This window comes from Sus scrofa, chromosome 7 (genome assembly GCF_054392235.1).
Source record: "Sus scrofa isolate SSC_HxYL_T2T_F1_AM1 chromosome 7, Sscrofa_HxYL_maternal_Yorkshire_Landrace_v2.0, whole genome shotgun sequence".
Lineage (NCBI taxonomy): Eukaryota > Metazoa > Chordata > Mammalia > Artiodactyla > Suidae > Sus > Sus scrofa.
The window spans coordinates 9,332,343-9,344,352 of NC_139389.1; the positions used below are offsets into that span (position 1 = coordinate 9,332,343).

At 45.6% G+C, this 12,010-nt stretch overlaps 1 protein-coding gene across 9 annotated transcripts in view; it reads left to right on the top strand.

Moving 5' to 3' along the window:
* Positions 1-12,010, top strand: part of PHACTR1 (phosphatase and actin regulator 1) — a 560,191-nt gene that overhangs the window by 201,977 nt on the left and 346,204 nt on the right. The window lies entirely within an intron of this gene.

Here is a 12,010-nt window from a genome sequence, read left to right on the forward strand (position 1 = left end):
TAGGGAGTTGGGCTTCGTATCTTGTGGGGAGAAATCATAGACCCACATAAAAATGCTAGACATTCCTATTTCTGTGCCCGTAATAAAAGTACAGTTTTGGAGTTCCCTTGTGGCTCCCGGGTTGATACTAGTCAGTGGGTCAAGAAGCTGACTAGGATCCATGAGGATCTGGCATTGCCGTGAGCTGTGGTGTAGGTCGAGACATGGCTTGGATCTGGTGTGGCTGTGGCTGTGGCATAGGCTGGCATCTGCAGCTCCGATTCGACCGCTAGCCTGAGAACTTCCATATGCCGCGGGTGCAGCCTTGAAAAAAAAAAAGTGCAATGTTGACAATCAGTAAATTTATAAGTGCTAATTCAAAATGATGAACAACTCTGAAATCGCAGGAGAATTGGATACTCCAGGGCCTGGGCTCCTGAGTAGAATAAATTGTGAAAGTGATAAAGTGACTCATGATTTTTCTTTCAACATGTCAGCATCAGAGGCGGCTGTGGCATTTCACCCACAGAAACTCAGAAATCCAGTGGTTTCTGGTTCCATTTCCTTTTTGAGTTTAGGCGGAAAATGAGCAGCAGAAGTAAGGAAAGTACATACTTCTGGTTGTAATTCTGGCTTCCTCTAACAATAAGTAAGTGTGCCAGCTCTTTGCAATTGCCAAGACATGGAAGCAACCTCAGTGTCCATCAACAGATGAATGGATAAAGCAGATGTGTTATGTTGCATATATAAACATATATAATATATATACACACACGCACACAAATATATATGTAATAGAATATTACTTAGCCATAAAAAAGGAATGAAATAATGTCCTTTGCAGCAACATGAATAGACCTAGAGATTATCATACTAAGTGAAGTGACCCAGACAAAGACAAGTATTATATGGCATCACTTACATGTGGAATCTGAAAAACAGCACAAATGAACTAACAGAAACAGAGTCACTGACATAGAAAACAAACTTATGGTTACTGAGTGGGAAGGGATCAGGGAAGGATAAATTGGGAGTGTGGAATTAACTACCATATAAATAGATAAACAACAAGGATTTACTGCATAACCCAGGGACCTATATTGAGTATCTTGTAATAACTTATAATGGAAAAGAACCCGACAAAGAACATGCGTATTTACACACACACACACACACACACACACACACACACACATTAGAGAATCCCCACGTGGATTCTCTCCCTTCATCCTCACGTTGCTTTAATCAATTCCTTTTTCCATGACTAGGGACAGTTCTTCAAGCAGCACAAGATACCATTTTCAGTCTGGCCTCCCAGTGAGTGAGAAGAGGCACGCCCCCTCCAATGGCAACTTGCACAAATCTGGGAACCAGGGCCTCAAATTTTGCACCCTAGGCACCTCATCTGACTCTGCTTAACCTTGGCTCTGGACCTGGGACAAGTTATGTTATTTCTCTTAGCCTCTTCTGCAAAATGAGCCAATCTGTGCCAAACTCATTATCAAAATCAAAAGATTATTTAAAGGATAGATGAGGTGTCTTTTTTTACATTTGCACAATGTTTGAGACATAGCTAAGTACCCAAAATGGTGGCAATTAGTATTATTTTCAGGTTCTTTGAACTTGAAGGCATAATTCTCCCTTCTTTCGATTTAATAAAAGGTTCACCACATTTTAGATACTGGCCCGTGATTTTACACTAGGAGTCAAGATTTAAGGAGCTTTCTCACTGATGACATGTAACCTGTTGTCTTATGAGCCGAATGACATCGCATCAAATTAATAAATATTTTATAATACAACCAGACACCCTCTACATGCCAGTGAAATAATGACAGATAGCCATGGAGGCACTCACAAAACATGGCAAATTTTACGTACAGTAGTAGAGGCAGTGTCAATACACACAGGATAAAGGCACTGTCAAAACCTGGGCTCCACTCCTTTCCCTAAGTGGAGATGCAATTAGGTATAAAACAAACTGTGTTTGCACTTTGAATTTATGGGTTTGTGCGTATGCTTACAACGGCTGCAGCGTGAAGAGTAATTCTAGGCTCTCAGAAGGAGTGAGGGGCATTTTCAAATGTCAGCCCTGTGCTTCCTTAGAGCTGTCTGCCAATTCCTAGATGAGAACGAAATTGTCGGGGAGCTCTATGGCTGGACCACGTGCGTAGTCCCCTAACTAAGACACTGAACAGGTACTGGCAGGTAGAAATGATTTTATGGCTTCTGGTAGGAGTGACTTTCCTGGAAAGGTTTATAAAGCTGGTCCATTGTGCAGTGCTCTGGCTTGGCAAGGCGTATCATGGCACATGGGGAGAACCTGGGATGAAAGCTCCGAGTGACGTGCTGTTCTCTTCTTGTACTTGAACCTCTCATGATGGGTGGTACTCAGCCACATGCCCTAAAAGGCAGGACCCTGCTCTTGTAGCTATTTTTGCCTGCCATCAAGCACCAAATTGGCTTCTATTTTTAGTGCTCTCATCAGACTAGGGATGCCTGGCTGGCCAGTCACCTCTGAATCCCCGAGTTCTGGGTTCCTGAGCACAACTCAGGGTCGGGGTTGAAATGAGAGGCAGCATCCAGCTCTTCCGTTTATCGTTCTCTCCTTGGAGTTGCCCAAAGGCAGCAAGCTCACAGGGAGCACAGGAGGTTCTGCTATGGCTGAGTCCCTTCTTGGCATCACTCTGAGAAGCTCCAGGTCTGGAGCTAGGCTCCAGACTGTGCAATGGCACTGGGACAGGAAAACCCCCAGCTGAGCTACCCATCTCCCCGCCAAGTGTCATGTACAAGAAGAGCAAATTTAGAGTTGGACTCCCTGGGTTCTGAGTGTGACTCTGCCTTCTACAAGCTCAGTGTGCCCTCCCAAAGGACCCGGCTTCCTCATGCATTGAATGAGGAAGGTGGATTCAAAGTACTTTCCCACTTCATAATTGTGTGTCTGAAGCATGGAGGGAATGTGTAGTCAAAGTTTGTAAAATGATTTGTAAATCCCGCCTTCGCTGATCCTGGCTTTAGGGACAGGCACATGCGTATCACTGGGTAGCAAATGAAAATTATTGAAAGGTACATTTTAGCAAAGCGTAAAGCAACACGCTAAGTCATTTATTTGAGAAATGCTTGTGGAGTGCCATGATATGACGCCGTAAATCTCTACCTCCAGACCCTAAGCCACTAGTTCTTTCTAATTTGCTACAACATCTTCTAAGCTGGTAAGTGCCGGGGTGGTGCAGCAGAAAAACCGAAGTCTTTGGAGACAGCTGCATTAGGTGAGATCCTGACGGCCACTCATTAACTCTCTGACCCCCCCACATCCCAGTGTGTAAACGGAGCTCATGCCCCTTCAGAGAGTTTTCATGAGGATTCAGCTGTATGGTGCTTTTAAAGATCTTGGAGTAGGTGCTCAGTATACTGTAGCCAGCCAGCCGGTATCAGCTTGAAACAGAAGCGGGGTTCTGGTCCGTGATACAAGCCAGCACCCGCATCGCATCCCGGAGAGTTGCTGCAGAGCGGTACATCTATAAGTTCCATTCTTCTCCATCTCAGCTACATCCTCTTGAGGCATCTCAGAGACAGGGGTGACCTCTGCTCTGCTTCATTCACATAAAAGAGAGAATGTCTGTATAACCTTTTCAGACACAAATACAGCAAAGTATTAAGGGAGTTCCCGCTGTGGTGCAGTGGGTTAAGGACCTGGCATGGCTGAAGCTATGGTAAAGGTTGCAGTTATGGCTCGGATTCAATCCCTGGCTTAGGAATTTCCATATGCTGCGGGTGCAGCCAAAAAAAAAAAAAGGGATTAAGACTGGCAGACTGACATTGCTTTGGAAGCCAGGCCCACAGTGATGAAAGGAATAGGCCTTCCTGCCACAACCCTAGCCCATTCCCAGGACTCCCCATTGGACATTGAAATAAATGGAAAGAACCTTATTCAGTGTGCAAATATTGACTGAGTCTTTTCTGCAAGCAGGACGCTGTGTGGGTGACTATGGGAGATTACAGAGATAGCATCAGAAACTCAGCCTTCCCTCACGGATCTGGTACCTCTGCATAGAGAAACATTTAAAGAGAATTCCAGTAGCTTAAAATGCAATGCAAGGAGACTAGGAGTGCACCCAAGCTAGAAGAGATGCAGAGATGAAGAGATTCAGGGGATCTAAGATGTGATGGCCAGGATCTCGTCAAAGGCCTTGGAAGTGAATCTGCTCCGAGGTTGGCTGTGTTTTAATAACACCGAGTAGAAAAGGCGCGTGACTGAGATTCTGCCTTGTAAATGAATCTATATAAGCTATTTCATTTTACGTTTAACAAAATTTAGGATAAAATACTACTCTGCTAGGGAGTTCCCACTGTGACTTAGCAGGTTATGAACCCAACTGTATCCATGAGGATGTGGGTTTGATCCCTGGCCTCACTCAGTGGGTTAAGGATCTGGTACTGCCATGAGCTGTGGTGTAGGTCGCATACGCAGGCAGCCACAGCTCTGCTTGAACCCCTAGCCTGGGAAATTCCAGGCATGACCCTGAAAAAAAAAAAAAAAAACCCAAAATGCTACTATTCTATAATTCATAAAACAAACACATAAAAAAGAATGCATGGCTTAAAATAAGTTTGCAGCAGATGTCATGAAAGCACGAGCAGCAACCTGGACACCGCATCTGCCCTGCGGTGTGAGCCAGAAGGGAACCGCATTTGCAAAACTGTATGAAGACCTCCTGCATTTTCTTCACATCAATCCCTTGATATTGAAAGAATTCCCCCTGAAGCCTCTGTGGTGTCAGCATCCCGGCCAGTTTCTTCCTCTTTTCAGTTGCTAACTGTTCAAACTCTCTGAGGTGCTCTTGTGTCACTGGCGTTGCAGTCTCTGTCACCACTTCCACTCATTTCATGGAACAGACGTCACAGACTTTGCCGTTTCTCTGTATAATTGATTGGCCTCATGTTGTCAAGTGACCTTACACATCAGCAATAAACGGATCTTCAAAGACAGGTGGGCCTGAGTAGACACTAGGATGAGGTATGCAGTGATATGCATGATGGAGTTCCTATTGTGCCTGAGCAGGATAAGAACCCGACCAGTATCCCTGAAGATGCGGGTTCGATCCCTGGTCTCACTCAGTGGGTTAAGGATCCGGTGTTGCATGCGCTGTGGTGTAGGTGGCAGATGCGGCTCGGATATGGTGTTGCTGTGGCTGGGACATAGGCTGGCAGTGGCATCTCTGATTGGGCCCCTAGGTGGGGAACTTCCATATACGTCAGCACAGCCCTAAAAAGAAAGCTTAAAAAAAAAAAAAAAGGATATGGGTGACTTCTTTTGCGTTAAGTTTACACGTGACATGTACAATATAACGATTGTTTGGCTTCTCAGGACAGCATCGTGAATGTGGAAGTTGGGATAATGAAGAGCTTCTGTTCAGGATGAGAAAGGCCTACAGTGACCTCTGCACATCAACCCCCTTGTTAATTCAGTCTCGAAAGATAGGGGCGCCAAATACAAATTGTGGTCTTTTTGGTGCGGGAGTATTTTAGAATATACAACAGATGTGTCCTTCAGGCTAAACCGACCTATAATGTAGATTATTGAGACTCCGTGTTCTAGATACTATGTGTGTGTGTGTATATACAATATAAACCTATATCTCCACACATATATTTTATACGGATGCAGATAGATACATTTAGACGTGTGTGTCTGAGCATACACGCATTCATATGAACATGGGTAGATGCATAATTATTTCAGTTATTTAAAGCATATGCAAATAAAAATAGCAGTTTTATTATTGCTTTTATTGCATGTGTCTATAAACAACCACACTAAATCTGTAAAATTTCTCATAAACACTGAACAGGCAAGCTTTTGACAATGCACTAATTTCCATGAATTCTTAATGGGCTATAAAGTGAGATGAAAATCCTTAAATGATAGCAAGTATTCATCTTTAGCAGTTGCTCGCTTTCATTTGGACCCATCCTCAACAAGCATAAGTGCTTTTTTCTTAGGCATCTGTATCACGAGTTGATAAGCACAGTGGCAGTAGACCTTTCCAAGTCATTTCTTTTTGCATTAGCCTTCAATACGTACCATTTATGACGGAAGTCATCTGTGAGAAGCTCATCATGCCAGCATGGGTTGTTTCTCTGGTTTTGATTCTCTTTCAGATCCATCCCCTACGTTGCTTATGTATCTTGGCATAAGCTCTCCTGGTGGTAGCTGCTAATACAGATGCGCAGCAGATGTCCTTTTTATTTGATATACAATCAAATATCTCATAGGAAACATGTGATGCAAATTTCCAGCACAAATAGCTCCCCACAATTTTATCACCTTTTTCTTGAGGGCTCAACTAACTTGTTGCTGGAACACTGTTAAGAGGGGATATCAGCTATAGGTTGAAAGTGAAAGGTTCTCTTTTTCTCTAGATTAGAAATATATTTGAGTAGGCACAAGAGCCTATTAATTAATCAGTAAGTACCGAGAGCCTATTACTTGCTCAAGACCATGGGGGGCCAGGTACAAAAGGCGTATAAGATGTAATAACTCCTCTAGAAAAACATCAGTTGAACAAAAAGAAAGAAATGCTCATTACCATTTATTCTGTGTTTAGGATGAACAGGCATCCAAGTCGACAGTTTCTAGGCTTTTTGATCATCTTATTAATGCTAGGAACACTCTCCTAAGTGCCATATTTACATACATAGAACATATAAGAAAATATCAAGAGCTTCATACTTCCCAAGGTTAAGAACCCCTGTTCTGAGAGATACTTTCCTACATCAGAGAGTGATTCTGTTTGGGGTTTTTTCTCTTCCTTCCTTCCTTCCTTCTTACAGCCACCACCTGCAACACATGGAAGTTCCCAGGCTAAGGGCTGAATCAGAGCTGCAGGTGCAACCTACACTGCAGCTCACGGCAATACCAGATCCTTAACCCACTGAGCGAGGCCAGGGATCGAACCCACATCTTCATGGACACTATGTCAGGTTCTTAACCCACTGAGCCACCATGGGAACTCCTTGATTCTGAAGATTTATATTAGGTGATGTACATAAAACTTCTAGCCCATGGAATAGAATTTAGTATATGTGCAATAAATATTGGTATGTTCCCCTTCTCCTAAATATTAGAAATTCATATTTTATTTCAAAAATCCTAGATTTGACTGCTGATGACTATTCCCACTAGAAAAATACATGAAAATAGCATCCCATTTTGCAATTGCATTGGTATCGTAGAAGCCCAGACTTGAAACCCAAAGGTAAACAAAAATGGCTGTTTCTCTAAGACCCAAAAAAGGGTCTCCAGTTTCTCTTCCACCTAGAGCAGAAATATACAATCCATTTCTAGTAGACTCTCTCTTATGTATCTCCAAACTCATCATAATAAACCCTGTCCTCCCCTCAAGCCATTGTCACACATCTTTTTCCTTTCTTCACTAAGATCCTTGAAAAGATAGTCTCTATTCCTTCCACCACTTTCTTCCCTTAAATTCACACGTCAGCCCATCCTCGTGTGGCTCCTGACTTTCCCTCCCCACTGAAATACCTTTGGTTAGGTCCCCACAAATTCCTAAATGCTACTTCTCAGACATGCTGCTAGAACTCTCTGCAGCTCTTAGCCCAATTGAGGTTATTCTTCCAGAACTGTGGTTGCCCTAATGTCTTTCTCTCCTTCCATTCTCTCTCCTGGCTCTTCTCCACCGTGTGGGGCCCCCTCCCCCCCCCCTTTTTTTGTGTGTGTGTGTCTTTTGAGGGCTGCACCCTCAGCATATGGAGGTTCCCAGGCTAGGGGTCGAATTGGAACTGTTGCCGCCAGCCTACGCCACAGCCACAGCCAAGCCAGATCCGAGCCATGTCTGCGACTTACCCTACAGCTCACAGCAACGCCGGATCCCTAACCCACTGATTGAGGCCAGGGATCGAACCCACAACCTCATGGTTCCTAGTCAGATTCATTTCCGCTGTGCCACGACGGGAACTCCTCCCCTCCTTTTTGTCTCTTGTGTTTCCTCCTAATCCTTTATTAGTGTTTCCATGATATTTGCCGGGATTTTCTTCTCTTCTCAATACATACGCTCCCTGGTGAATCTCATCCATCCCCACTGCCTCAGTTCCGCCCTGTGAACCGATGACTTCTGAATCTGTGCTCTGATCCTTGCCGGAATTTCCGATCCATGGCTATATTTGGAGGTACTACAGCTACCTCAAACTCTATGCTCCTCCAAACCCCAGTCCTTGCCTGGCCTCAGGCCACGCCCCACCCACCCCCAACCCTGTCTTGCAACGTCAGTATCCATCAGGCCTCCTGGGCTGGATGACTTGGCCTCCCCTTGGACTCATATGCCTTATGTCTGCAGAAAGTTGCCCATCAAGTCCTGCAGCGTCTTCCTCTGTAGCATTTCTGGCTTTGGCTTCTCCTCCATCACAACCTGCTTTGGATCTTTATTGCTCTTATCAGGGTCCAGAGTGTGGCCTTCCTGGTCCGCTCTCTGTTTAGAAATACAAATCTCCATTATCCAGAAAGCAAGGGCTCATCATGAGCTCACAGTGCTTAGAGACAAAAAACCAATCTCTTCTGCGTGGCATTCAGGGGTTCATCGCACTCTGGTCCCACCAGGCTCTTTAGCCTCTGAAGTCACCAACCCCTTCCATGCCTCTGTGCCTTTGTTTCACTGCCCTTGCTGGCACATCTTGCCAGGTTCGTTAAGTCTACTCATTGCTTAAGACACAGCTCAGATGCCACCTTCCCTGTGAAGATTTATTTATTTTTCCCACTCCAAATACAAGAATCCGAGTTTTGCTAATGCTGCTGGCAAAGCACATACCCATATAGTCATTATGCACAGTTGCTCATGTTGCTCATTGAGCAAGGTCACCTGCCCAAGAGGGCAAGGGTCTAAAATCCAGGAGCATCTATTTTTCTAATTCGCATAAAGGTGCAGTGTAGGCTAGTGGTGAACCAGTGTCAAATGAGATGTCTTCTGTTTAGGGATCTCGAATACATCTGCCCCTGTAAACCATGAATTCTTTAGAACTAGGTCTGCTTTGCCTTTTTGTCTTCAAAACTTAGCGCAGTCTCTTACTTAGACTTGCAAAGACGGTCCATTTTGTAAGACTGATAACAGCAAAAATAATGTCAACATTTTAAATCTTTTATGATGTGGTAGGAACAACTAAATGTTTTTGCCTGGCCAATCTTGAGTTAACACAATAAGCCTGGGCTCTTAGTACCTCCGTTATACAGACCATGAAAGCAGGGTTCAAAGAAGCCAGTTATCTGCTTAAAGTCACATAGCCAGGATCTGAATCCAGGCCGAATTCCTAAGCGCCTCAGAGACGGGAAAGGTACACACCTGTGCACACCCAGGGCCCCGATGGCAAAGCCTGGGGCTCGGGGCCGTTGGAGCATCTCAAGTGTTGTCGCAGAAAGCCACCTGATGAAAGGGCAAATCCAGGAGCATCCTGAAGCCCACCTGGGAAAAGGCAGACGTAACCTTTCTGCATGGGAAAAGGACACGCTTAGATAGCTGCCCTGCTGTGTCCCAGGAGCCTCAGAGGCCATCCTCCCAGTGGGTGAGCCAGTCTCTGAGTTAAGAGGGCGAGGCCTCGCACGGCTGCCTGCGGGGCCCTCTTGCTCTGCCTCTGCCCGCCACCATCCTCTCTCTCTCCTCTCTCTCTCTCTCTCTCTCTCTCTCTCTCTCTCTCTCTCTCTCTCTCTCTCTCTCTCTCTCTCTCTCGGTACCAATGAACCTCAGCTGGGTTTTTGGCGCTCGTCCATGTCCCGGTCACATGCAGGCTCCGTGTAAGCGCCAGAGCCCCTCTGTCAGGCTCAGCTGGCATGCTCAGCTGGCACAGTAGGGCCATTGATCGCGGCCAGGCGGAGTGGCTCCGTGCCCACAGGCCCCGCTGTTTCACTCAGGATTCATTAACACGGTGAGTGGGGGGGAAGGACAGACACCTCCTGAGAGGAAGGCCGGCCGGAGCTGAGAGGGGATTTTCAGGCAACCACAGGAGAGGTAAGAGCTCTTTCCAAAGCAGTTTTTACGACATGTGCTAGAAACCACACGTAGTCCTTCTGGAAGGCTGCTGAGAGGGGCACTGTAGACCCCTGGTGCTTCCAACTTCCGTCCTGCTACCGACCCCCACAACCAGCTTCAAATGAACCCTCAGGATTCTAGACAGACTGAGAAATGAGCACATTATGAGTCTTTCTTTCCTTTCTTTCTTTCTTTCTTTCTTTCTTTCTTTCTTTGTTTCTTTCTTTCTTTCTTTCTCTCTCTCTCTCTTTCTCTCTCTCTCTCTTTCTTTCTTTCTCCCGCCTCCTTCTCCTCCTCCTTCCTCTTCTTCTCCTTTTTCTTCTTCTGAATCCTGTTTAATTTCCACCTTTTCCTCAGAGCTTGCTCAAACCCTGAAAAACAGCTTCCTGCTCAGGGGCCCTGGAGCATTTGTGTCTGGCTCACACATCTGAAAAGTCACAGTTGTTGATGGAACCACCTCTGGCCTTGTCCTCTGTGCCAGACATTGTAATAGAGGCCGAGAGAGACCAATTAAAACTCTTCGCAGGAGTTCCCATGGTGGCTCAGCAGGTTAAAAACCCGACTAGTACCCATGAGGATGTGGGTTTGATCCCCTGGCCTTGCTCAGTGGGTTAAGGATCTGGCATTGCTACACACTGTGGTGTAGGGTGGTAGCTGCAGCTCCAATTCGCCCCCTAGCCTGGGAACTTCCATATGCTGCAGGTGCAGCTATAAAAAAGCAACCAACCAACCAAACACCTGTTCACATTCTCGAGAGCCCAGTCCAATGGACAAGGTGGATGGGTAGAAAGACAACTTCCATAGAGGGTGATGGATTCTGTCACCAAAAGACACGAAGGGTCTAGAAGAGAGCAGAGCTGATGTGTTCACCCACCGTGAGGCAGGGCTTCAGAAAAGCTGCCCAGAGGAAGGGTGTATGCATCTTGAACAAGCAGAGGGGGAGTTTCAGGCAAAAGCTCTTTAAACTGCAATGTCTGTGTGTGCAAGAAATACAAATACAGTGGTATATATTTTTTTAAAGGTCTCCAGGCGATTCCATGCACAGCAAAGCTTAAGAATCTCTGCTCAGGAGACCAAACCACAACACACCTGCTCTTGCTGGGACATCATGCCCCAGCCAGGGCAGCTGGCAGCCAGGGAATGAATTGTCCAGAGCGACAAAGGGCCCGCCCCCTTGCCTAACGGTGGAACCAACTCTCATGCATCAGAGCTTCCCCACAGGTCTAGCTAGAGCTGGAGTCCAGCCGAGATCCCATCCTTGCTTTTAGCCCCTTTCCTGCCCTAACCTGCCCCTCCTCACTCGCCTTCTCCTGAGAGCGAAAGGGTGAAAACACCTAGCAAGTTGCATGCACCTGAAATTCCATCTCGGCTCTGCCTTCGGGCTCCTGACTCCTGATCCCCTGTCCTTCGGACTAATCATTATAGTGCTCAGTGTGGATTTACTGATAGTGATGGTGGTAAAATTTCCCAGACAAAGGCTTTTTGGACTCTCAAATCTGATTTGCAAACGATGCCTTGTCCCTTTATGGGAAGATGTAGAGGACAGTGGTTTAATGCAAGGAAGACTGACACATGTGAGACGGACAAATCCGAAGAAAAAGGGCTCAGTCCTCAGTCACCCCACATAAACAGCTGCCAGGCTCACCTTTTCCGATGCCTGTTTATTCACAGCCAGAGCCTTTGACTTCTTCGCTGTGTTGTCTTGGTTTAAAACACAGCCAGGATCTCCAGGGAATATTTGTGAATCGTTTCTAACTGATCAGCCTCTACTGAGATGGCGCCTTCATTCAAGCTTGTCAGAAGCAATCATTTTAATTTTCTGCAAATGCCTTCATGGCATTTCTTGGCTGACGAATCATTGTTTTAAAATGTTGGTGCAAAGGACAGTGGCTTTTGCGTCTCCAACGTGGCTATTGTCACCCTTTAATATTTTGGGCACTGCTTTGTAAAAAAAAAAAAAAAGTTTATCTCCAATATACTGCAAATAAAAGACT